Source organism: Canis aureus, chromosome 38 (genome assembly GCF_053574225.1).
Source record: "Canis aureus isolate CA01 chromosome 38, VMU_Caureus_v.1.0, whole genome shotgun sequence".
NCBI classification, from domain to species: Eukaryota; Metazoa; Chordata; class Mammalia; order Carnivora; family Canidae; genus Canis; species Canis aureus.
The window spans coordinates 5,346,933-5,374,200 of NC_135648.1; the positions used below are offsets into that span (position 1 = coordinate 5,346,933).

The window sequence follows — 27,268 nt, forward strand, 5'->3', positions numbered from 1 at the left end:
TCATTTTTCTCGTATTTCAAGGCTGGGGAACTTCAGAACCATCACCGCCGCTTCTTTGGACACTTCTTTAGTTGCCTGCCTGGCCCCCACTGAAAGCGTCTACCACATGCCAGGCCCGGTTGTAGACACATTTCACTTAACCATGTGTAAGTCGTGTGTAGGTCAGAGGTTGGCGTTATACTCCCCATTTTACAGAGGAGGAAACTGAGGCCCAGAGAGGCTAAATAATTTGCTCAGGGTCCCTAAACTTGGAAATAGTGGAGAAGGGGGTCAAACTTGTTGATGACTCTCTAAAGATGACCTTCCCCCGCTTCTTTCCACTGTACTCCCTCAAGATGACATGGGACTTGTGAGTTTGTTCCATTGGTCCCTTCTCTTGGTGGGAAGGCCTTTGATAGGATAGGTGAGGGACTATGAGGGGGAAAGTAGCTGCTGTAGGGGTTACCTTTGAGATGGAACAAGGCAACGTTGGGTAAAGAAAACATGCACATGAGCTGGGGCCTCTAGCCACAGGGCAAGCTTGAAACTAGAATCCGGCCAAGGAACAAAATGGTGGGGCATTTGTTCAGATGTGACCATGCTTTGTGTTTAACTACCCAGCCTTTGGTGTCCTTGACGTACGTTACGCCCTCTGCTTCTCTAGTTTTGGTCTGCATGGTGTTACCTTTGTGTTCAGGATGGACTCCCCATGTGAACACCGGCCTTCAGATGTAGTTCAGTCCTCTCCCAGAACCGTGCTCTCAGCCACTCCACTCACTGCCTTCCAGAACAAATGGACTGTGTGTGTCTCCTTCCCTTCACAAAATGTTCTATAATCATATTTTCTAGCTTAAAACAAAATTAGTCTCTTAAGGGTAACACTCTTCTCTGGCACTTTTATTTATTTATTTATTTTTATTTTTCCAGCACTTTTATTAACGGACTGCTTTCCTTCAGGGATTGTAATGCTTCGTACGAGGTGCCAACCCATGTCTTTTCACATCATCCAGGGAAGGAGGTGTGAACTACTTTGCGGGGAGGAAACTAAGCTTTTGTCTGTGTTGAGTGTAGACAGAACCTTTGGTAGGTGTCTCGGGCCTTGAACCTGCGACATGTGGTCCGTGTTGAGTGTAGACAGAACCTTTGGTGGGCGTCTCTGGGCCTTGAACCTGAGACATGTTTGACACAATTATCATGGCCTCTATTTTGTGATACCCTAGGTCTATCAGTTTGGTTTATTTTTTCCCCCCAGTATGTGAAACAGGTCATTCTCTGGTATCAGTTCATCGTGACTTGGAGTCACGATCCCATGGCTTCCTACAAGATGACCAGCTAGGTTTGTGGATCTTCACACCTGGCCTCCCACACCCTTCACATCCCTGTAGCAGATTGGCAAGCTAGCTTTGCTCTTTGGCCCACCTCCCACCCCTGCCAGGGGTTTGGTAGGGCAAACGTTCATCCAGGAAACTCGGACTGACCCCTGACGAGTCTGTTCTAAGTATGGATGGTGTCATTGATTGGGCCTTCACATGCGTCCCCTTTTAATGCTGCTCATGATGGTTTTCTTTTCTCTTCTCATAATAACATTGCTGGCTTTTGGGGGTTCTTTGAAACACCTTGCTTGAGAAGTCCTCGGCCAAAGAAAACCATGATATTTGGCCTCAAAGTATGGGCTCCGGCTCACATGCGTCCCGTCAACGGCTGAGGGAGAGGGGAAGGATTTCTGGGAAGGGCTATGGAAGCAGTTCTGAGCTCTGGCTGGGAGATCTGCTGATCAAAGACATCAGGGAAAATGTAGCAACTGCAGGTACCAGCCCTGGGCTTCACACTGCGGCCAACTGTATGGAGTCTGCGCCCTTCGAAGCCACCTTCCTCTTAGGCAAGTGCAGTGAAGGGAGGCTTTCTCTTTGCCCCTGGGCATCTAGGATTATTTCCAGTGGAGGAAGAGGCCCTGACTTGGCTTGATTAGAGCCAGTGCATCCCTAATGCATCGTGTGCAGAAGACAAGGCCATCGCAGACTCTGAGCCCTTCCTTGCTACTCGACCCTCTTGACAGCTGGTAGCTGGGAACAGGGCACTTGTTCTCCCCGGTGGGCATGTTCAAGGGCTTTCCCCAGTCCGATGTGGCCCATGCGGCTCTGTTCTGTGGTCCAGTGCGTGCTGCCTGAATTTTCTTTGTCGCCCTCCTGCCACCGCCCCACCCCTCACCTTTAAAAGCAAAACGTGTGCAGGAGCAGCATCTCTCTTCCTTCATCACCACCTCTGCTTTCTTTCTCCCTTCTTTTCCTCCTTCCAGTGCCACCTTTAGCAACAGGGAGAGACAGAGTTATAGTGGTTGAAGAGGGGTGGGGGTGGGATGATGCTGTTCAGGAAAAAAAAAAAATCAGCTGAGAGAGCTTAAGGCCGGGAGGAGGGAGGAAAGAACCCTCCAAGCATAGCACAGCGCAGACCCGCTCCCCAGCCTCTCTGAAGGAGGGTGATGAATTTGGTTTGCGCCAACATTAAACTGATAAATGAAATTTGTACGTTAAAACAATGATAATTTAATTGTATTTTCTTTCCTTCTTTCCCATCCCGGCTTCCGCCTCCCCCCACCTCTTACTCACTCTTCAGCTTTGGGTGTTGGGGGGGGTGGTGGGTGGCTGCGGGGAGGGGGGCTCTGCAAGCTGTCGGTTTGCATTGTGCGGACGGGGAAAGGTCTCTACCTGGCTCATTTTGTCCCCTTTGCTTCGGCTGTCACTGCTGACAGTCCTCATGTTTATTTCATCTCGCGTGGTGGCTGTCTCGTTTCCCTACCCTCCGATGTCATTAACGCACAGAGAGCGGGCCCTGCAGTGTTGAGCCTAATGAATTCCACTGTGGCTGCTCTGCTCCCCACCTCGTTACCAAAGCTCAAGGTGTCAAATTAAACCCAGCCTAGAGAGAAAGAGAAAGTGCGGGAGAGAACGGCGGAGCAGGGGAAGCCGGGGAAGCGGGAGGCGTGGGGAGCACACAGACAGCGCCCCGAAAAGAGCAGGTGGGCAGAGAGATGCCACAAATGGGGGTGACTTCCTGCGACCAGGTCCACATTAAGCAAGGTGACATGCGGGACTCTCGGTGGGACCTGATGACCTGCCCTGCGTGGTGTAGGCTTTTGCACCTTGGCCTTGGCTGCGGTGTGTTGCCTTTTTCTCATTGCCTGATTGATTTATCCTCATGGTTTATGCAGATTGGGCACCTTGCAAAAGCAGGCACAGCAACTAGAGCGAGCAAGAACAGAGCTTGTGTGTGTGTGTGTGTGTGTGTGTGTGTGTGTGTGTGAAAGTGGAGGCCAAACGAGCACTCCAGGGTTAAGGGCTCTGATCGGCTACAGAAATCCATGTTTTCAAATGGTGGAAAGAGGGGCCCCTGGCTGTCTCAGTCAGTAGAGCATGCAACTCTTGATCTCAGGGTCCTGAGTTCAAGCCCCACAGTGGGTGTGGAGCCTGTTTAAAAAAATAAAATAAAATGGTGGAAAGAGAAAATCACCACATAAGTGAAAATAATCCCCGTGGATGCTCTCTCTCCCTTTCCCCACACCCACTCCAGTCTTTTTATTTCCTTCATCTCTTTTATGCATGACATTATACGACTTACAGCATTTTTCTCTAAGTTACTGATATTTTATCATTGGGGTGTTTTGTCTGGACGACCACTAGAGTTCTCCCATTTTACAGATGGGTAAGTGTGTGGAGATGTTACCTCACCTGTTCAAGATGATTGAGCTAGAAAGTGACAGGGGTCCTAGTATAGGTCTTCTCTTTTCAGAATTTCACCTTTTCTCCCCCTTTACCACAAAAATTCCTAGACTTAGTCAAAGAGGGGAGGATATTGGTGATGAATTTTAAAAATTGAAGTAAATTTATATACAGTAACATGCATAAAACCTGAGTATATGCTTGGATGTATTTTGACAAGTGAATTTGCCCGTGTAACCGACACCCAGTTAGGACATGGAACTCTTTCATCATCCTAGAAAGTTTACTTTGGCCTTTTGTACTTCAGTTCCCTGCCAGCCTCCACCCCAGATAACCACTGTTGTAATTTTTATCATCAGAGATTAATTTTTGCCAGTTCTTACGCTTCATATTAATGGAATCATGTACTATATATACAGTTGATCTTTGAATTACTTGGGTTTGGGTGTGAGGGTCCGTGTTTCTGAGGACCTTTTTTTCTATAAATACAGTCAGTGCTGTAAATGTATTTTCCGCCTAATTTTCTTCATAAAATTTTCTGTAGCTTACTTTATTGTAAGACTACAGCCTATATAATACATAGAGCATGCAAATTAGGTGTTGATCAACTGTTTATGTTATTGGTTGGGCTTCTGCTTAACAGTAGGCGGCTATTAGTAGTTGAGTTTTAGAGGAGTCAGAAAAGTTAATAGTGGCAAAAATCAACAACGCAAGAAACAACAAGTGTTGGCAAGGATGTGGAGAAAAAGGAACCCTCATTCCCTATTGGTAGGAATGCAAACAGCTACTGTGGAAAACAGTACGGAGGTTCCTCAAAAAATTAAAAAATAGACTTTACCATATGATCCGGTAATCCCATTACTGGGTACTTACCCAAATCATACCAGAACACTAATTTGAAAAAATATATGCACCCCTATGTTTATTGTAGCGTTATTTAAAATAGCCAGATTATGGAAGTAGCCCAAGTATCCATTGATAGATGAATAGATATAGAAAATGTGTGTACACACACACACACACACACACACACACACACTGGAATGACATTCAGCCATAAAAGGAATGGAATCTTCTCATTTGCAGCAACATGGGTGGATCTAGAGAATATAATGCTAAGTGAGCTAATTTAGAGAAAGACACATACCATATGATTTCACTCATATGTGGAATTAAAGAAACAAAACAAGCAAACAAAGAAAAAAAGAGATAAGCTAATAAAACCAGATTAACTATAGAGAATAAGCAGAAGGTTACCAGAGGGGAGGTGGGTGGGGGAATGGGTGAAATAGGTGATGGGGATTAGGAGTACATCAAGAGCGCTGAGTAATGTCTAGAGTTATTGAATCACTATATTATTGCACACCTGAAACTAAATATAATACTGTATGTTAACTAAATGGGAATTAAAAGTAAAAAAAAAAAACTGAATGCATGGCTTTTCCATGATGCGAACGGTCAAATCTCCTAACCCTCACGTTGTTGAAAGGTCAGCTGTCCTTTCGTACCTAGTTTTTGCTCCTCATAAATTTCTTGAGATTTTTCAGATGTTGTTGCTTGAATCAATAAAGAGTTTCTTCCTTTTTACTGCAAAGTGGGTACTCTGTTGTGTGAACATACCATTGTTTGCTTATCCGGTCTCACTTGGGATTTTTTTTTTTTTTTTTTTGAGAAAAGTGTTTGTCAAATTATTTGATATTTTTTAAAGATTTTATTTATTTATTCATGAGAGACACACAGAGAGACATAGGCAGAGGGAGAAGCAGGCTCCCTGCAAGGAGCCCGATGTGGGACTTGATCCCGGATCCGGGGATCATGCTCTGGGCCAAAGGCGGACGTTCAACTGCTGAGCCCCCCAGGCGTCCCTGATTTGATGTTTAAGACACAAATTTTCGAAAACAGTTTTGAAGGACGTGACATGGTGGTCACCTTGGCCTGGCTCCCCTGGATTCAGGTGCAGGGCCGTGCTGCCTGGTGAGGGGGGTGGGCGAGCAGAGGTACACAGGCTTTAGGGCCACGCTTCTCAAACCTTGCCCCGCAGCTTGGTGCTTTAAACAGCTTGGGACTTCTTTTTCTCTTGGCCTCGAGTTCATTGCCTGGTTTGTCGTCCTGTGCTCTTCATGACAACAAGCAGGGCAGTAGGGCAGTGATGCCCTTCGTTGGCATTTTGTCATTCCACGTTGGTTATTTAATGGTAAAAATTCTGCTGCTCCTTCCCTCAAGGTTAAAATGGAGCTTTATTCTGGAGAAACTTCTACGATTTCCTTTCCAAATAGTGGAGTGAAGTCAAAGATATCACTGGTTGGAACTAGAAATCTTGGCAGATACTCTTTAAGTACAATGAATGGGAGGCATGTAGCTATAGGGGCAACCTAGAAAACTTTGTCAGATTGTTTGGCAACTTAGAATCACAAGAAAATTCAGGTTCCCTGACATAGCCCAGCGTTCCCTTGGATTGGACAGGTAAGGTGTGTGTGTGAGTGTGTGTGCAGGGAATTGCCACTTGTATTGACAGAAAAGAGGCCTAGTCTTTTGTACTTTGGTTAGAGTTGACATCAGGGTAAGCCAGGAGTTCTCAGGTTTCATTGACTTAGACTTGCTAATAACCCACGGCCTCGCCTTGCTGGGCCCATCGGAGCAGCACGGACCCAGAAGGGTTTGTAAAGACGCAGACAAGTAAAGCAAGAAATACTGGAATTTAAATCCTTTCCTTCTTTAAACTCTCTCCAGTGCTGTTTGTAGTTTCTTGGGGATCTAAATGGGGAAGAGAATGGTCTGAGAGTAGAGGCGTGAAGGTGGCCCATCAACATCCTACTTTCTCTGCACCCTGCACACAAAAATTCTCTAGGTATAATTAGTTAGGGGGCATTATAAAGGCTTGTTCAGGAGGGACTTTGTTGTTGTGAGTCGATGGAAGAACCATGGCAGTTAACTGAACCGTTAGCAGAGCCTCTAGTATGTCCGCTTGTGCCAGGGATGGTGCCTTGGCCAGGATAACCCAGGGCAAGAACTGATTTTATGGAAATTAGCCAAAAGGAGTTATTCATTAAGTCAGCCTACCTCCCCCCCCACCCCCATCTCTGACATCCCTCAGGGACACGTGTCTTCTGCAGGGCACCATCCTATGGGGTCTGGTTTCTAGAGTGGAAAAGTCCAGTGTTGAATAAATGGGATTGATGAGGCACATGGATGTTGGGACCACTTTTAACCTCCCAGAGAATGAGCTACTTTTGTTGTTGTCCCATTGGGATGATCAAGACAGTATGAATGTTTCGGGTGATGATCAGTGAATTTTCTTCTCGCAGTTGACCCCATTTTTGTGTTGGCTGGTCTGGAGCTCCAGTTTGCCTCCTTTGATGGCGATCATCTGTTTCTGTTTTGTCTACTTGTTTGCATTGGGCTTTAGAGTTATAAGACACCGGTTTACGACTGTGTGATGTAGTTGCTCTAATCCTTACTGAGGAGGCTTTTACACGGCCTCGGTAGGTTGCTTTTATCACAAAACTGCTGCCATATTGTTAGAGTCTCATACAGTATAAGGACTTGGATGGGGACTCAGGATGACAAATGAGGCAGTGGCTGCCTTTGCAGCCAGTAGGTATATGGAACAGGAGGGCGGTGTTACTATCCACCATTATAGTATACGCCGCTTTGACTGGTGTGGATCGTAGACGTCAGCCTTCGGTGACTACAGGTAGAGAGCGGAATACACACGGCATATTCTTAAAATATTTTAGAAATGATCTTTTTTAGAGAGTAAAAAATAATCTTATTTTTAAGATTAAAATCTTAAAATCAGATCTCTCATGATCTGATTAATTGAGCAGAAAGTGGGCTGTTTAATATAATGAGTAACTTTCGGGATCTATCGATAGAGTTCCTGAAGAGGGAGAACTGTCACATACAGATTGGTCTAACACATAAATAATTAAGTAACTGTGGCCAGGTGGGCTTAGGCAAATCTGCAGACTGAGGAGTGGAGCAGCAAAAGCCCTTATGTCCTGATGAAACCTGTTATAGTTGACTAGTTAATGATCTTTTTCAAGCAGATAGTAATTCAGAAAGGGCAGGAGCTTCGTATGTCTCTTGGATATTTTTGTCTGAGTTGTATTTGCCTGTTAGGATCTGTATTCTTGGGGTGGCTCAGCGGTTGAGCGTCTGCCTTTGGCTCAGGTCATGATCCCCGGGTCCCAGGATCAGTCCCGCATCGGGCTCCCTGCAGGGAGCCTGCCTCTCCCCCCACCTGTGTCACTGCCTCTCTCTGTGTCTCTCATGAATAAATAAGCAAAAACAATCTTTTTTTTTAAAAAAAAGAATCTGGGGATCCCTGGGTGGCGCAGTGGTTTGGCGCCTGCCTTTGGCCCAGGGCGCGATCCTGGAGACCCGGGATCGAGTCCCACGTCGGGCTCCTGGTGCATGGAGCCTGCCTCTCCCTCTGCCTGTGTCTCTCCCTCTCTCTCTCTCTCTCTCTGTGTGACTATCATAAATAAATAGAAATTTAAAAAAATAAAAAAATAAATAAAAAATAAAAAAATAAAAAAAGAATCTGTACTCTTCTAATGCATCCAAACCACCGCAGAGTTAGAAGATTTTTCAAAAACGATAGAATCCCTCTCGTCGGAGCTAATTCAGATCAGTAAACCAGTGATACCGAGTGTTTTCCTTACCCTGAAACTGAATTATAAAAAACACTCCTTCATTAGCTTTTTCAGGACTAAGAAGGCTCTCAGATTTGTATGGGACCACAACACGTCTCTTGCCTTCATTTTAGAGAAATGATGAGAAAACTGTCTGGAATTTGGCCGCAACACGGCATGCCATTTGATGCCACTGGAGGGTTTGCTGTGTCAATGTAAGATTGAGTGATGGACACTGAGGAAATGAAGGAAAAAACCCTGCTCAGTGTGAAATGGAAAGTAAAAGGACAGTAAAATGCTAAAATGCTCGGGAAATTCTTGTCGTATGACTAATTGCGTGCGAGGTTCGTAGCTTCCACTTCTGCTGGTACCCTGGTGTTCTGCAAATGGCCTACCGTCGTGCTTTGCTACTGGCTTTCCTATGTTACGAATAACGTGTTATATCGTACGTGTCCCTTATCAGGTACAGATGATAACATGTTCCACCCACGTGTGAGTTTATGAATGGGTGAACTGGGGCTATTTGTTTGACACCAAGCTTGTGTTAAAAATGAAAAAAAAAAAAAAAAGATCTCCTATGGGGGTGGGGGGGTGTTTGGCCAACACAATGATGTTAAGACAACGTATTCTAGTCTCACTACGCAAGTGAGCTGCTGCTTGAGAAGCAAAACGAAATGACGGGGAGTGTGTTGGTCCTGTTTTCCACGGAGTGAAAAATAACAAGAGCGTATGTAGAGATGACGAAAAATAGTTGAGTTCAAGAGTCAAGCTTCTGAAATGCGTGACAATCGAGGGGCAGCAGAGTGGAGCACTTTTTTTTTTTCTTTGGGGATTTGGGTAGTTCTACGTGCCCTCGTCAAACATTTTTAGGACGGAGGAAATGTGTCATGCCTTGGTGTCTAGTCAGAAGGTGGGGACATCTGTCTGTCATGTAATTGGGAGACTTCCATCTCAACAGTAGACAATAATAATAGTATTGGTAAATACCTCGTATTATCACTGATGTATTAAAACTGGGATTAATCGAAGCCATAAAATCAAAATCACAGTGAATGCTTCTGTACTGCGTGAGGTAGGGTTGACTTCAATATCAGAAATAAAGCAATAATCTCACAATTCCAGCAGAGCCCATGATCCCTGTTTTATGAGGTCATCAACGAGACAAGAAAGCCGTAGAAGATGCTAATAACAACTCAGTTGGTCCTGAACCATGGAACGTGGGATGTTGAAGTATGTTTACGTCGCACCATTCTGTCCACCGCTGGGTGACTCAGTGTACCTATTGTTCCTTCTCTTGGTCTGCTCCAGTGGAGAGGAGACTGGCTTTTACCTTGATAGGGTGGTCGAGGAAAGAAACCCGCCTTTTCCTTCCTGCGTTAGATTTGCTGTCTTCTTGCCTTTCATTTACTCACTGTGATCTGTGTGGCTTTATCGACCGTTCTGCTTTAAGCCAGTGTAACCTGCGTGCTGTTTGGGAAGGAGAGGTGATGGACAGCTAGCCTCAGAGTGAAACGGACTCCTGGTGCCTCTTCCACTCGGTGACTCACCATCTCATCATCCCGGTGGCTTTGGGGACGGCTTCCTGCGAGGGGAGCCTCTGAAGACGCGCCTCCCTGTGGCTTCAGCGTCAGGGCTGGGGGGCATTTGTGCTGCGATGTCAGGCAGATTCTTGGGGACTGTCATGGGCGGGGTGGGGGGAGTTGGACAGATGATGGTTGGCAGGTGGGTGGCAGATGGGGAGACCTAAAATTCAGAAGTTGATCCCCTTTCTCTTGTAACCACGATGGCGTTCAAGAATTGTGGTTATTTCTCAAATATTGAAAGGGGGGGGGAGGGAAGAACAAAAAGAAGAATGGGGGGAAGGGAAAAAAATAAAACCGCATCCACCTTACAACCCGCTCCAGTCCCGCAGCCAAGATTTAGTGCACTCGTGAAAGTGACCCTGTGCCCACACACCAGGAAGGCGAGTGCCATCAGTTCTTAAGGCCCGAGTCAGCTCGGTGTGTAGATCAACCACTTGAAAGCTGCTTTCTCTCTGCTGCGGTCACAGGGGTTTCTGGGAATTTCAGTTCTTGCGTAAGAATGGCCAAAATAAGTGCAGATATCACTGGAGATAAAATACCAGAGACCTATTAAAACACATCATTGCTGTGCTGGCTCCTCAGCATCACAAGCAGCGGAACTTCAGCGTTTGCTCTGATAGCAGCTCCCTCGCCCTGCGTGTTTGACGGTGTAGAAGTGTGTGCGCAGCGTGGTGTCGTAGAAATAAGGCCGGTTTTTGAGTCCAACGTGAAACGTGAATGCGGCATTCCCGTTCTGCTGCACGTCTACACGGAAGAGCCAGCTTTAGGACTCTGGACGGGCCACTTGACCTCCCCAACGCCGGGTTATTGGTTGGTAAAATGAGGATTTTAGTGACTGCCTTATAATAAAAATAATAGGCAGTGTTTACCGAGCACCTGCATAGCACGGAGTGTCGTCGTCACTTGACACACATCAACCATCCGAAGACCCGCCGCGGCCCTCTGGAGTAGAAGCTCTTCTGCTCGTTCTATAGCAGAGCAAAGAAAGGGCAACAAAGAGCTCGAGTCACTTGCCCCAGTGCAGTCGTTATGTGGCTCGATCGTGGGCTCTTAGATTTCTAGAACCATCACCCAGATGATGGGAAGACTTAACCAGAGCCATGCCCGTCCGTCACCCGGCCCACCGCCTGGCGACTAGGAGGCACTTACGAAGGGTGGCTTCCGTCACCACCCTTTACTCCTACTCAGGAACGGCGTGACCTGGGCACAGAGAGGAAGTCTTCCTTTCCCCGAGTAGTTGGAAGTGAAGTCTGTTGTTTCAAGCTCTAGAAATCACATCCTGGGAATGTGCCCAGACTTGAAGCTTACGCATTCACATCATCTCAGCTGGAAGAGGGGGGGTGGGTGGCGAAGGTCCGGTTGCAGTAAGGTTTGGGATCCCGCATCCTGATTCCTGGGGAGGGGCACGGGCAGGAGAGCCACAGATCCTTTCTTTCCAAGCTTCTAGAGTGGGACATGCATTTCTCTGCTACCTCCTCCTCGGGAAGCTAGCCCTCTGTTGTAGTCCCGCCTGAGTTCCTGGAGAACAACGGTGGCTTAGACTGACTTCCCTTGTGTCCTCAAAGCACCTTATTTAGGGAGAGTGGTGACCATGTGCTGTGTCTTCCCAAGCTGTTTGCTGAGCGACCGCCATCCTTTGAGTGAGCGAGTAAAGGGAAGTTGAGGTTGTACCAAGCAAGCAGATGAGTCTGCGAAGAGTGTCCTCTTGGCCACTGGGGAGGCTCCTGCCGATCCCCGCTTCTCCCCTCTCCCCAGCAGCGGGGGCATGAGCACCTGGCACCTGGCCGACTGGAAATATGTGCCCAGTCTCGAATTGGTGGTGGTGGTTGTGGTGGGCGTAGGAGGGAGAGAGGCAGAGAGGAGGATGATTGGGGCGGGGGCGGGGGGGACCGACCGCAGGATTGAGGGTGGCGTGCGTCGGTGGCGGGACAAGGCCCCAAGCCAGCAGCGCCCTGCCCGGCTCCTGACTTCCTGTGACAACATTCTGCCTGTGTTCTCGGCTGCCTGTGCTTATTATTTTATTTTACTTTATTTTTTTGAGTTCTGAGCTTGGTTCTCCAGGCTTCCTGTTGATTCCATGAGGCACCACGTATCTGTCCAATAAATTCCTTCCCTGGGTAGGCAAGCCAGAGTCCATTCAAGCTGTTTGTAACCAAAGCCCTGGACTGGTGGAGGAGTTTGGGTGGGGGTGGGGGTGGGGGACCAGATGCCAGCTCAGAAATCAACTTCCCAGGGGAGAGGGAGCAGGGGGCGAGCCCCATCACGTGTTCCTGGGGTGCGTGACCAGAAGGACAGGGTTCTCTGAGTGAGTGAAATCGTTCTGGGAGAAAAGGTGTTACACGAACTGGGGAAGGATTGCACCTGGCTTTAATATATAGGGGAATGTTGTCTAAGCCTGAAATACTGGTTTGGGCTTTGCACGGAGGCCTTTGGGGACCTTGCCTGCATGGGACATGCTGGGGCCTGGAGCTTGGCGGAACTCACACCGGGCTTGAAAAGCAGCTGCCAGGAAGCTGAGGCCTGTCGGCTGCACCGACCATGTGGCAGGGCTGAGAAGACTCAAAACACCTGCCTGGTGTGAGCGATGGGCGAGAGATCCGGGCCACCGTGCGGCTCTCCACCCGCACCCCCCTTCCCCGGGCTGGAGGGAAGGACTCCGGCCACCACCTAAATTTCCTTTCTGTCAGCCTGTTGCTCCTTGTCCGTCACCCTGTCGCCTAGACGAAACCAAAGTCAGCTATAAGCTGCGTTGGCGAACGCAGAAGGAAGTGGTTTTGTCTAGAGGTCACACTTGGTGGTTGCAGTGACGCCTGCTTCCCCCATCACTTTCTTTTCTTGGTTAACAAAACAGGTCTGCTTTTGTGCACTTTACCCTTGACTGAAGCTCTTCAGTGCATTGCTGGTCATCGAACTTTGAAAACCCAAGCACAGGACATATATAGACACACACACACACACACACACACACACACACACACACGTATTTTTTTTTTTTTTTTTAGTGTCGTATTTTATTTCTAACAATAATAACAGATTGGGGTCTATGTCTCCAAACCAATAATGCATCAACTGTTGATCCTCCTCATTCCCTTTCTAGGATTTATAAGCTCCTCTCCTACAAATTCTATGGAGGACAGGCATTTCCTGCCTTCCCTGTGGAGCCAAGAGCCCCCATTAATATCCCTACCGTGCTTCTGCCGGGGAGGGCGACCAGGTCCTCACCTCGCTGCAGTAGCTGGGCGCGTCTGGAGGCCGACACGCTGCTAGTGGCCATACCTGTTTCCCTTGCTGAAGGACACACAGGTTGGAAGTAGCGAAGAGCAGAAAATCTCTTATCTGGTTTTCTCCAACACCTCTTCCTCACTGGCCTGAATTCTTGTTCTTCTTCTTTTCTTTTTTTTTTTTTTTTTAAGATTTTATTTATTTACTTGACAGCAAGTGAGAGCATGCACGAGCGGGGAGGGAAGGAGAAGCAGGCTCCCCGCTGAGCAGGGAGCCGGATGCGGGGCTCAATCCCAGGACCTGGGATCATGACCTGAGCTGAAGGCAGATGCTTCACCGAAGGAGCCACTCAGGTGTCCCTGGACTGAATTCTTTATAAGCCGAACCCCTGCTGCCATTCGCTTGTCTTTTAATTCTCCGGATCCATAGTGGGCAGGAAGGAAAGGAGTGTGTGCTTTGAGCGTCTGTGCATGAGCCCAGCAGAGCTCCCTCTCTCCGTAGGGAGAGCCCGGGACCGTTTCTGAGGTGCGGCCTAGCGACCGCTGGCAATTCCACCGTAAGCCAGTCTCTTATATTGATCTTTGTGATTTTATTTTTGGCTCGAATGTACACATAAGCATTACGACCGCGATGGAAGGTAGAAGTTGTGTCAGCTCTTTATTTATTTCGCATCTCCAAGCAGAAGTGGACAGGTTGGTTATAGAGTTAAAAGGCGGAGGTGTGGTGGGGGGGAAGCCTGAAGACCTAAAAAAAACACCAACTCGCATCAATTTTCTGAATGGTTTCTTCTTAAATACTCTCTCTAAATCCTATTAAATCAATTCCTCTCAGACTTGAAGAAAGACCTCCTCCCACCCCTTTATTTAAATACCTCCTTGGTCTGGTTTTGGAATGGTCAGTCTGACCAGACATTAGGCCTTGTAGGACGCGTGCTTTAGGGCAGAGTGCATAGGGTGCTCACAGAATCCCGTGAAGCCCTGGGAGACCCCGAGCATCCTCTGCACTGACGCCTATACCAAGTCAGTCATGAGTTCCCACAGTCAGCTGTGGTGGTCCGGTGTCCTGCATGATGGCGCAAGGTCAGACGGGACCCTGAGGAGACCCTTCTTGCAAGCCTGGAGCCCCCCCTTCACCCCTGCACCACCCCCCTCCCAGCAGACCCAGGGTGGGAGTGGGGACTTGGAGCATCCCTGGATCAAGGTGTCTTGCACAGCCTCCCGGCAGTGGGATGCCGTTGTTCCCAAGCTGTGCTGGTCTTTCTACAATTCTCCTGCATTTCAGTCACTCAGTTATTATGATCACGCTCTTTCCCCCGGTCGTTACCTTCTGGCGACGTGAAGGTTTAGCATTCTGCGTTGTACATACCTGTGCACACGCGTGCAGGTTGATCCTCTTTTGCCAGAAAGTGGTTCATGTGCAGGATTTTGATCAGAACGGAGTTTTTCTACCTCCTGGACTAGAACCCTCTCCCTCCCGTATCTTAATGATTGTGTTCCTGTGAAGAACTACATCTCTAAAACACAGGTGTTTTGAAATGGACTGTGGTGCCATGGAAGCGCATTGGTGCTAACATGAGCACGACTTGTGAAAATACGTCCTGCCCAGCTTTGTTACCTTTCAGGGGTCTCCCAGAAGCCACGGCGCACATGTGTCGGCCAAAGGGATGACTTAAGCAAAATGGAAACTGTGCCTTTCCCCCCCCCTCCCCCAGTAAGTCTTGTATTGTGAGATTTGGTCAGAGCAGAAGGTGTCTTAGTGGGGGGGACCTCTCCCCATGGATGCAACATGATCTAGTGTAATAATATGTCACTGTTCAACATTACCTGCTTCGGGCTCTGGCCCATAGCTTGCCTGGTCTAGGCTCTGAACGCGAAGATACTTATCACCGACACGCTGTGTGTTCTTTAAAAGTAAAGTTATATCAAAGATACTTACATTTAATGAGATGATTGCACCTGTCTGTCATTGCAATTAAAACATTTATGAGATCATCAAACACTTTTTGAGCGCTCCTCAATGCATTGCTCTTGGTATGATATCCTATCCATCATAGTCCTATGCAAATAATTACATTAGCAAAGTATGGGGAAGTGTGTTGGCGCCTTAAGTAAAATATCAATTGCCAGGTAAGTTGGGGTGAACCCTAGGCCACCTTTCATAGTACAACTATGACTAATCAGATGATGTGTAAGTTAATTACTCTTCCCAGAAGCCAAGTGTTGAAGAAAGTTAGAGATGGTGGTCTTGCGTGCAGGAATCCAAGCACCTGCTGAGTGGTACCTGATGATTTTGTCAAGGAGTTTCAAGCAGCCTCCCCGTTTGTGACAGGTAAATCTGGGAAGAGCAAAATGCTTGCTTTTGTCAGTCAGAAGCTGGCAGCCACTTTGCGTGTGGTGAATATATTGAATTACTCATATTAATCCACATAACCAAGGGAGGTGGCTGTATGTCAGTGAGAAGGACATAGATACCTCCACTGAAGAAGATGAGCTGAGATCCTGGAGTTCAGAAAGCACTAGTGCCCCTCATTTCTTTCCTTTTTTTTTTTTTTTTTAAAGATTTTATTTATCTATTCTAGAGAGACACAGAGAGAGAGGCAGAGACACAGGCAGAGGGAAAAGCAGGCTCCATGCAGGGAGCCCGATGTGGGACTCGATCCCGGGACCTCAGGATCACACCCTGGGCTGAAGGCAGACGCTCATCCCCTGAGCCACCCAGGGGGATCCCTATTCCCCTCATTTTACATGATGAAGTCTTTTCCTTCTCACGAGGGTCGGACATTAACCAGCTGGAGGACCTTGTCCATGGGTTGTTTTAAGGCTCTGTGTCTTCTCTAATAGGCAATGCCTGTCCCTCCACGGCCACGTGTTCACGTTGGTTTTGTAGCAGGTGGCTGCAGTGCCAACGTTGGTCATGATCTCAACCAGCACAGTGTATTAGGGTTTCTGCCTTGGGTTGAACCCCCATCACGAGGGACAGGTCCTGGAGTCATTCTGCGTTGTGCTCGAGCTTCACAATGGCACAGACTTGGAATCCGTGTTGTAGGATCGCAGAAAAGAGACCTTTCATGATAGGTGAGGCAAGGGGAGGACTGGCACCTTCCTCAGTGAAGTATCAATCCTGTAATGAATCCTGTTGAGTGGTTTATTTAGGAGACAGTTGTCTCACTGGGCAGAAAGAATTGATGAGGTCACTTGCATTGGACTTTTTAGCTCATTAAAAGTAATATACTCTGGCTCCTCTGAGCAGAATAAAAAAGTTTCTTAAGATCTTGGGTTTAAAAAAAACGAAGGTTAAAAAACACGTGAGGCCCTGGTCAGCTCACAGTATGTCTGGACGGCCCGACGGCCCGTGTACCCTGAGCCCAGCAGTGCCATGGAGGCTCCTCCACCAGCCAGGACAGTGCAGACCTGCTGCCAGTGGTTTGGTCACTTCTGCCCCTAACGATCCACATGCCCCGTCACCGAGGTTGCCAAGACCCAGGCCTCTGAGTTCAGCTGCTGCTCTCTCAAATCTAAGCTTCATCAGATTGGTGGGAGACCCATTTTATCTGCCTGCATCCAGGTGCAAGGGTGTCTGGGGTTTTAGGTCTTGGGGTTTGGCCTTGGGAAGGTGGACTCATAACGTAGGAAATTGTACTGGCTCGAAGACGTTCAGCAGCAGTGAAGTGTAAGGTACGGGATTCTCAGTTTGGAGCAACTCTAGGGACAGGGTGGGGGTGGTTGCACCAAACCGGATGGTGTTGGGGAGCTCTGGAGCGTGGCTCGCGGGTGCTGTTCACTGTCCTGGGAATGCCTCGGCCTCAGAGGAGGTCCCCGTTGGCCACCTTCTTGGGGTCTACGTCTACCATGGTGGCTCCCTCTGGCGGCTTTCTTGGCTGCCACGCGGCAGCTCAGCTCTTCCTCCCAATAGCTTCAAAGGCTGGGTGGAAGGAGAGGCGGCTCTGTTCCTTTCTGCATTCAGTGGACACCCTCTGAATGCTAAAAGGGGGCTCACGTCCATTATTATCATTATTCTTATTTGATGCTTTTGTATATAAATATGCCTAAGGTTTCAAAGATTCCGTGATGTATTTAGCTAATGCTTATGTTGTTATAATGTACTAGTGTGTTCGTTTCTCAGATTAGTCTGAGAAAGAAAAATGAAATGATGATAGCTGCTCGAAGACGCCTGATAACAGATTCTGGTTGATGGAGCAGATACTCTGCAGCTTGATAAGCTCAGTAGAACTGTGGGGCTTGGGTTATTGCTATTCCAATAATAGAAATGTCCCTCGACTGGCTTCAGAGAATATCAGTTAATAATGCCTGGGAGAGGGGCTGAAATAAATACAGAGGCTGAGGGATGGGGGCGAGAAAGAAGATTCCCGAAAGTCCCTGGATTTTAAAATCGAGGCGGATTCAGACTAAAATCCTCCCTTCCTCCTGAAAAAGTAGCGATAAATCATAGATTAGTAACCACTACCTTTTATGAGTCCTGATTATGTGCCGAGGGCCTTTATTAGGTTATCTCACTGAATCTTCTTCAAAGAACTCTTTTTTTTTTAAAAAAAAAGATTTTATTTACTTATTTTAGAGACACACAGGAGAGCATGAGCAGGGGGAGAGGCAGTGGTGGAGGGAGAGAGAATCTGAAGCAGACTCTGTTGAGCGCAGAGCCCGACGCGGGGCTGGATCCCACAACCCCGGGCTCGTGACCTGACCCGAAACCAGGAGTTGGTTGCTGAACTGCCTGAGCCACCTGGGCGTCCCCGCAGAGCTCCTTAAAGGAAGGCGTCGATCCTCCTTTTCTCAGGTGAATAAACTGAGATTTGGCGATTTTCTGCAACCAGTCTTCGTCACATGTTTCTCTTGAGTGGAACTGGGGTCTGAATCTGGATTTGCTTGTTCGCACCAGGCTACACCCTCAGGACAGAGCCTGAGCTCCCATCTGTCCTGGGATGGTTCTGGAGCTCTAGGTAATTCCTCACAGGCTTCGTTGCCCTCCACCCAGATGGACGCTGCCTCTGGAGGCTTTTTCCGGCCCGCTGCTCCATTTTCATGAATGCTTGGCCTCACGACTGTCCCTTTCGCTCATGGACCTCATCTTGCTCATCTAGTGTGTGGGTGTGTGTATTTAGCTTCTGTCTTTCCATGGAAGTGAGCTAAGACGTGCAACTGTTTGCGCGAAGGCCTTGGCCCTGTAGAAGTTTGTAATCTGAAAAAATAAGTATTGGCAGAGTGATAACTCTGACTCTGCCGGGACCCCAGCGTAGGAAGCAACAGGAGACATTTGGGCCGAGACAGGTGCACTGGGTCGTGGTCAGCGAGCTGCATCTCAGACCCTGTGGGTCGCCGCTTGGGGCCGAGAAGTCATCTTACGCACGGGACCTCTGTCGTAGTCCTCTGAGTGCTTCTTCACTGAAGCGGGGTGGACCCTTGGTCCTCAGAGTTCGTATTCTTGGTGTCGGCTGGTAACGTGACGGCAGGTGCCCATGGTATCTAGAGAGCTGTAAGTTTGCGGAGACGCAGGTGTGAAGCACTTCTGCGGGAGTCGGTCCTCAGGCCGGAGAGGCCCCCGCAGCTGTCTCCTCGAGTGGGGTTCCCGTCTCCAGACACAAGGCTCCCTGGACATGCAGTTCATGCTCCCCGCGTTTTGTTTCCTGGCCTGTCCTGGGCTCAAGCGGTCCGGACGGTGGAAGGCTTAGAGGCCAGCAGGCTGTCCCTCTGGCTGGACGCAGAGGGCTCCGGCTCCCCGCATCGGGGTGGGCGCTGTGCTGTTTGCAGATCTCTCCCTGATTGATCAGGCTTGTCTGCAGAAATGGTGATTGATGTCCGCTTCCATCGCTTCTCCTCCGTGAGCTCCTCCTCCTTCGCGTTTTGGTCAGGAACTGTGTCATCGGCGCCACCTCCTATCATCTGTCCCCGACAGTCGACCCTGTCCTGTACGGTCCTGAACTCGGGCTCGGTGAAACCAGGCACAGAGCCCCCCCACCCAGCACACACCCGGGAGTCTCCTTCTTCCCTAGGCGTCCTTTGTTGTTAACTGGGGCGGCTGGTGAGGGGACAGGAGGTACTGTGCCCCGTTCCCTTTTCCCCACCGCCCCGATCGTGTCCTGATGAGGCGGGGGCTGACTTCCAGGCTTCCAAAGGTTTGCGCTGTGTCGCGGGAAGCGGCCCGGGGGGGGGGCTACCGATCCTCTCTCCTGTCCCACGCCAGCACCCCGGCACCCGGCCCGCCCCCGCCGAGGCTCAGGGTTGCCGGAGCAAGGGGTGCGCGGCCTTCCAGGCCAGGGCTCGGGCCGGGCCGGGGCCCCAGATGATCTTTAGGGTAGGCGTAGCTGATAGGCAGCCTCAAAGCCCTGCCAAAACCACTTGGCCACGGCCCCAAGATAATATTTGAAGTCCTCGTGCTCAAGAGCATCAGAGGATAATGTACTCTTGCCCCTCTTGCCTTACCTTCCCCCAGCGCGGCCAACACTTGACGTCTTTTTATCAGATGAGCTTGGCGCTGCCAGGACGGGCTCCTCGCGCCAACGTGGCAGCAGCCGCAGCCCCTCAGCTTGTTAGACTGAAAGAATGTGCCGTTTTAATTAATGATATGTAAATATCCTTGAATGGGCCGCATTTGCATATTAAGAGAGATTTGCGGAATCTGCGGAGTAATATATTTTAATTAAGGATTAATTAAAAATAATGGGAATTTCATTTCGCCCTGCAGAATCCGTTTAGATTTTAGCACACGTCTGCTTGGGAGTCTGGTAGGAAGGCCCCGCGTTACGATTCCCGCAGACGAGCGAGGCCCTCCCGTGTTTACCATCTTGGGGCCCCATCCAGGAGCGCAGGGAGTACGCAGAGGGGTGCGGCGCTCCTGTCGCCTTCCCCAGCACCCACCCATCTTCCTTCCTCCTCTTTGTGATTTTAGGGCTGTTTTGGTATTCTTTATGGTAAAGTAAGTAAATGGCTCTGAGACACGGAACACTAGTTGTGTTGGCAATTATGTTAATGGGATGCTATTAGGCTATGATTCTATATGAGCAATTGGGGAGAAGAAATGCCTTACTGAGAGAGAATGATACAACAGACGTCTGTCTTATTGATATAGCTCCAGTGGTGCTTTCTGCATAATTACACTCGGCCACTTTCCTTTGGGTGGGGGGAGAGGCCGCTGCATTAGGGAGTTGGCAACCAGGGATCGGGGTGAGGGGTGCCCCGTAATAAATGCACAGAGGACGGTGGGGCAGGGCAGGCTCCCCTCGCGGATGTGGCTGCCGGCAGGTGAGCACAACTTGCTTCACAGAGATCCTTCTACTGCCCGTCCTTTCCCTCTCCTCCCTGGAAGTCGTCTCAAGTAGGGACGGAGTTCAAGCCCCGGTAGCCCTTTCCAGAAGCTGGGTTCTCTGGAACGCACGCACCGCCTGTCTTGACCTTCGGCCTGGTGGTGGTGGTGGTGGTGGTGGTGGAGGGTCTATCCTTGGCGCCTTTTCCTGAGTTTACGAAACTCAGACCCCGTCCTCCTGGGGGGCCGACCGCTTGCCCCTCAGCCCTGCACACATGCCTGCAGCCCTTGATGGATACTGCCTGCCGCCCGGTGGGCTTTTGCCAGGGATGTGCCTGTGCGGGGGCTCGACCTGGCCGCTGCTGCTGTGGACGTCTGTCCGTCCGTCCATCCGTCCATCCGTCCGTCCATCCATCCGTAAGCCTTTCCCCCTCTGTTCCAAAGCTGCTGCCGGTTTGCAGATGGGCCGGCTTGCCCTTCCCGAGGGCTGGAGGGGATTCCTCTTGCACATCCCACTGCGCGCAGAGCGTGAGGGCCCGACGTGGTGGGCAGCCCCACAGGAAGCCCGACTCTGCCCTCAAGTGACCGCGTCCCCATGACAGAAAAGGCTTATTTGGTTTTCTTCTCTTACCGAAACACCCTCAGGGAGCTGGGGGGTGGGGAATAGCCCAGGACCTCTTTTAGAGCCGATGGCCCGAGGCTTGCATCTTTCAAGCACATTTCCGGATTGTTTTGATGACTGCCACCGCAGGAGGAATCTGGGGGGCCGGGGATCTGGCAATTAGGCTTCCACGCGGTCCTTTCCAGGAGAATCCCCCGGTGGGAAATTTCAGCACTTCCCCTGGAAGCTTGAACTCCGATTTCCCCTTACTCTCATTAAAAAATATGTGTCAGCTGTCCCCCTCCCCCCCACCGCGTGCGACTCCTGTAATTCATGAATTTCGGGGAAATCTAGCTATAAGCGCCGCCGCCGTGATGATGGCCTTGCCTTGTACGCCTCCTGACATCTCAATAGCCAGCGGGCCGGAGGCGTCGGGGTCAGGAGTGGAAGGAGGCTGGGGTGGAAGCTGAATACATCGCCGCGTGGAGCGTGGGGTGCGGAGGGCCCGGGGCTTCCGGTGCTTCCAAGCCCCGCCGTGAGGTGGGAGCCTCGCGGAGAGGGCGCAGGGCGAGCGATGGGTGCGCCTGGGCGCCGGGGTGAGCCGGGGGGAGGTGGGGGGGCAGGGAACAAAGCGTGGGGGGAGGATCGCGAGGGCTGTTCTCTTGCTGCCCATGTCCGCGCGCCCGTGTGCACTTTGCAAAGGCAGCGGTGCCGTATCTAATGCAAATGGAGAAAATGCAGTTTCTGGTAAGTGTTCCCTAATAAATAACATCAAGTCTTCTTCCCTATCAGCCGGTGACATCCCGCATTTCTCTTCCCTCTGCGCCAGCCCAAGACATTTAATGATGTGGTGCTCCTTGCGGGATGTGAGGTCCATGCTAATATCTCCCTTGCACAAGATGGTGGGAACGCGTTCAGCGCGGCTCAATTATTCTGCACCAGCAGAAATCACAGAGTAAATACGTATATATTTCACATATGCAGATAGACCTCTTTTTTTTTTTTTTTTTTTGGCCAAGTCGGTGAAGTTCTACTCTTGTTTTTTTCTTTTCATTATGTAGAAATTCGTCCAGGGCTAAGCCCTGGGTCTGCTGGAGGATTTCATTAACGGCACGAAGTAAAAATAATCAATTTCAGATGTTCCCAGGGTTTGCGGAGACGGTGTCCCTAACAAGTCTGATGCGCCGCGTGACACGGAATTCTCGCTCTGCGATGACCGCTCGCCGGCGTTCTGTATTGGGCCAACCTGGGGTGTGCGTGCACGCGTGTGCCTGCGGGTGTGTGTACCTGCCGGCGGCCCAGCCTGCCTGGAGCAGGGAGAAAGGCTCACAGGCGCCCCCCCGCCCCCCCCCCCCCCCCCCGTCCTTTTCCTGCCCCCCTTTGCCAATTGCTTCGCATTTGATTTCCCCTGTCGTAACCCTGGCCCTCCGCCGGGATGGCTTCTGAAAGGCTGTTCTGTCCTTTGCTCTGTCCTCATAAGTCTGGGCCATTTCTGGGAACATGTGTGAAAGGCTGAGTTTTTTTTTTTTTTTCCCTTTTTTGTAAGTGGTTGGGGGGAGGGTAGGAGAAGCTGGTTAAATCTGCATTCGAATCAATGGCAAGCCGCTCGCCACCACGGGAGTAAAGGTTTTATGTGGGTGTGGGTGTGTGCATCCGTGGTATATATTATCCTGGTAGCTCTGCCAACTGGGATCTCATCAGGAAGTGCTGGCTTGCCCATATGCCTTACCTTTCCTTTCTTCCCCAGACCCCCTTGTACTTTCAAAGAATGAATAAATTAAACTGAAGAAGAGTCCACAGTGGTTTTTCCATTATTAATATGTTTCTTTTTATTTATTTTTCATGGATTTCTCTTACTCTGGCTGTTTTTCTTTTTTTCTTTTCCTTCCTTTTTCTCGTTTGCGATTCCCCTGTTGATTCCCCACACTGAGTCTCCAGCCCTGCCATCCCCGCCCCCTCCCCGCCCCCCCATGAACAGGGACAGCGATTTCCCTGCAGCCTGCGTGTGACTCCACATAGACGCTCACAGATGTAAACACACCACAGAGGGCCACTGCATGTGTGAATTGTTTATACTTCCTCCCTTTGATAAGCTGTCATCTGTGGGCCCTGCTCGGGGATTTGATCCCAGTGATCTCTCGACCCCACGGAAGACTTAAACACCCTCCCGGACCCTTTGCTCTGCCTCTGTCTCTGAACCTTTCACTCTCCTTTAATGAGAATTTCTCCTAATTATTTCAGTGGCTGCAGCAGAGGGACCGCAGTGTACTTAGATCTCGATACTGGGACGTGACTGTTATGCTGATAAAGGCAAGAGATCAATAATTTAGGCCCCAGCTTTAATGGCAAAGCTGAGAGCTTAAGTGTCTGCATTCAGGTTGAGTCTTAGAGGTTCCTGGAGTATTAATGATTTCCACAGGATTTTCTCCCCCTTCTTTTTAAGCTGCTGCTGATCAGCATTCCTATACCTGCTAAATTGCATTTGTAAAGAGATATTTGCCTCGTCTCTGTGAACATATGTCTGTACAGCCCGTAAATGTGCAGAAGCATGCCTGTGCATCTTGTGTGTACATCTGATTATTCGCAAATGCGGATCCACACAGAGGCACACGGGGACTTCTATTTTTGTTCTTATCTGGGGAGTGTCCTCAGTCACTGAGTCTTGGCTTTTGGGCTGCCCATGGTTTGTCCTTCTCCCGAGTCATCTGGTAAACACGCAGGCACTTCAAAGGCAGGGGGAACATGTCATTCTCTTTTTTTCCCCCCCTCTTTCTTTCTTTTTTCTTTTATTCCCTGTCTAACTCGCTGCTCCGTCTTAAAGCTACAATTGTACTCGACGGAGAGGGGCGACACCAAAGCACAGGACTCACTCAGATGTGAGTGTGCATGGGTAGGTGGTAAAATTGAGGTTTTATCCACAATCATTCTTTCAGGAATACTGACAAACCTCTTTGGGCCCCCAACAGATTTCTACAATACACTTACATGAACCAGACAGATAAATGCTGTGAAAACAATCCTAGTACACGACACATTTTCTATTAAGGTTGAAAGTGGTGGGGTGGAAGGGAGCATACCTCACTTGAGGGATTTTCTTGGACGATTGGTCACCCGAGTGCCCATCAGCTACAGTAATGGAAGGCTGTAAATACGTAATCAGGGCTGTCCTAGAAGGTCACGGGGGCTGAGAGCGGGGCTGCACATGCACACCCACATCTGAGTACCCCTTGTTCTGCAGTGAATCCAAGCTCCACCACGTCTCTGTCCTCTTGTCAGCTCAGCCTCTCTGATATCGTTGTTGTTGTTGTTTCTGGAAAAGTTGCTGACATTTTTAAGTTGCCTTAGGACGCTGAGCTCCTCCTGTGCACCTGCTTGTGTCTTGGCACTGTAGACTCCGTGGGGACAGCATTTCTTTCAGCGCTTAGCTTCCAGCTGGTTGGAATTCTTGAGGGAAGGTGGTGGGATTCCACACCGAGCTCAGCACAGGCCACACCAGCCACCAGGGGGCAAAGCTTCGGCCGGACAGTCTGCAAGGTCTCAGGAGGAGTCCACAAAATGCAAAGATGCGCCCCTCAGGGAGACCAGGAGCAGCGTGCAGAGAGGGGCTTGAATATCCGTAGTGTTTTATACACACTGGGAACCCGGGGCACAGTGACGCAGGGACCCGAGCTGAAAATAAGACATGGCCACGCGCAGGTTCCAACGATGAGTCGGTTTCTCCATCCAGTTGACCTTTCAACACGTGGCAGGTTTTATTTACCTTTAACCTGTCCATCGCTGGTCAGCTTCCACCCCTGCTTCTCAAGTTCATTAAGGTTGGGGCTTCCCAACTCTACACCAGATCCCATTGGTTTTGCGTTTCCAAAACCCTTATTTCTAGAAGCAGATCCCCTTTCGTTTGTAATCAAGCCTAGGTTTTGTGGGGTCATGACTTCCATGTGAACAAGGGGGAATGAGAAGTTGAAGTCTAGATCCAGGAGCCGTAGCATCTTTGTGTTTTTGGTACCATTCTACTTGATTCTGTGGCTGAGGTATGCAAATAGCTCGTTTTCTCCCCCGAGTTCTTGACTTTGCTCTGCTCTGCCAAGGTCATCGTTTTTTTGCTAAGTTGGAATGCTAGACCTTGGTAATTGCCACCAAAACCCTTTTTTCCTTTTAAAAGAGATAGCCTAGGGACCCGGAGTAAAAGCCAGCAGTCAAGGAGTCCTGAGAAAGCTATAAATAGGCGTGGAATGTCCTGGATAATTCTGTGGTGGAGAAATTAATTCTGAACCACTAAGTACCATTAAGAACTTGATGCCAACTAAATAGGCAGAAATTTTTACAGATGCTGCCAGAATTTAGAAGCCACCCAGTGTGCCGTGGCTTCAGGGGAGCAAAACTACTAACTCTAACAAACTGGGGGAAATGAAGAAACACAAGTCTGAGTCAGTTGAGCCTGGAGACCACTGATCCCAGGTGAGCAGAGCAGAGGGTCACCCCAGGTGGTTGGTCAGAGAAGGAAGTCACAGGCTCACCCTACTGAGAAGGGTCTTTACACTTGATGGGATAACGTTAGGATTTTTTGGTACCTGTGAAAGTAACCCTTTTCTTTACATGGTACTTTATGGTTTACTAAATGTTTTCACATCCGTGTTCCTACTTGATCTTCAAAACACCCCGAAGAGATTGGCAAGGGAAATACAGTTAACTCCGTTTTAAGATGAGGATCCTGAGGGCTAGAAGCCCAGAGTGGCTTGTATAATGTCACACAGCTGGTGAAGGTCAGAGCCAGGACAACAGTCCAAGGTCGAATTCGTCATCCTGGGCTGATAGGTGATGTCTGCAGATCTCTCCCCTGGGAGTTTTGGTGAAACAAAACTGTAAAACCATTTCATTCATAGAAATGGGATAAAGGTTCTCTTCTGGGTTTTTTTTTTTTTTTCTACTGCTGGCATGCAACCCTTAACACTGAAGAGAATAGGAAATGTCTTCCTTTTACCATTCACGTAAGAAGTATTAATAGTAACAGCCACCAGGCAGTGCCTCCCAAGCTCCCCCCTGGTGGAGAAGACAGCAGTCTCTACTTGATCGGCCACCCCCCTCATGCCCAGCGCAGCTGAGGCCGAGCCAGCTAGATCTGGCCGGCGGGTTTCCCCTTCGATGAGGGCATCAGAAACTATTCTGTTGTATGCCATGCATCAGGCTGCCCATCATGATGAGGGGTTCGTGCCCTTTCCTAGCTTTTCCTTTCATGTTCTGCCCTTGTAAGATCCTTTGCAAGATCCTTTTAACTCGGTATTACTCATATCACTATGAATGAACTCCAGGCCCCCCGTCTGCCACTAAGGACTATCTGTGGTCTGTGCATTATATTCCACTGGACCTGCTGGGATGAAAAACTTTTAAGCAGATCCTGGTGTGGGATTGGCCATGAAGTTTCCATATATCATCAGACTGGGTGCATTAGGCAGCTCAGGCTGCCGTAACACAATACCGTAACCTAGGGTGGCATAAACAACAGGCATTGGGGGATCCCTGGGTGGCACAGTGGTTTAGCACCTGCCTTTGGCCCAGGGTGTGATCCTGGAGACCCGGGATCGAATCCCACGTCGGGCTCCCGGTGCATGGAGCCTGCTTCTCCCTCTGCCTGTGTCTCTGCCTCTCTCTCTCTCTCTCTCTCTCTCTCTCTCTCTCTCTTTCTCTGTGTGACTATCATAAATAAATAAAAAAATTAAAAAAAAAAAAACAGGCATTTAATTCTTGCAGTTCTGGAGACCAGGAAGCTCACGATCAGATACGGGTAGATTGTGTTCTTGGTGAGAGCCCTCTTCCTGGCTTGCAGATGGCCACCTTATACCCTGACATGGTGGTGAGAAGCTCTTCTGGGCCTTCCTTTTTGTATAAGGGCACTGATCCCATTGTGAGGGGCTCCACCTTCATGATCTCATCTAAACCTCATGACCTCCCCAAAGCCTGCCTCCTAATACCGTCATGTTGGGGGTTAGGGCTCCAACAGGGGCATTCTGGTGAGACAGAAACATTCAGTCCAGAACACTAGGTTTTGGATGTGGTGGCGCATGCCATGTTTGGTGTGGTCTATGTGCCATCTCCTTCCATTTCTGCATTTGGGAGTCTGGTGACCTGTCACCCGTCTTCCTTCAGTGGGACCCCTGCTCCCCAGTCATGGCTTGCTGGTAGGGCTGTGCTGTTTCCATTTGGCGGGAACTGGTGCGGTTTACAGAGACCTTCACCTAAGTTCTTGAGCCCACCTTGATAGAGGAAGGGCTGGAT

At 49.4% G+C, this 27,268-nt stretch overlaps 1 protein-coding gene across 7 annotated transcripts in view; it reads left to right on the top strand.

The window, feature by feature from the left end:
• Positions 1-27,268, top strand: part of PBX1 (PBX homeobox 1) — a 325,636-nt gene that overhangs the window by 82,809 nt on the left and 215,559 nt on the right. The window lies entirely within an intron of this gene.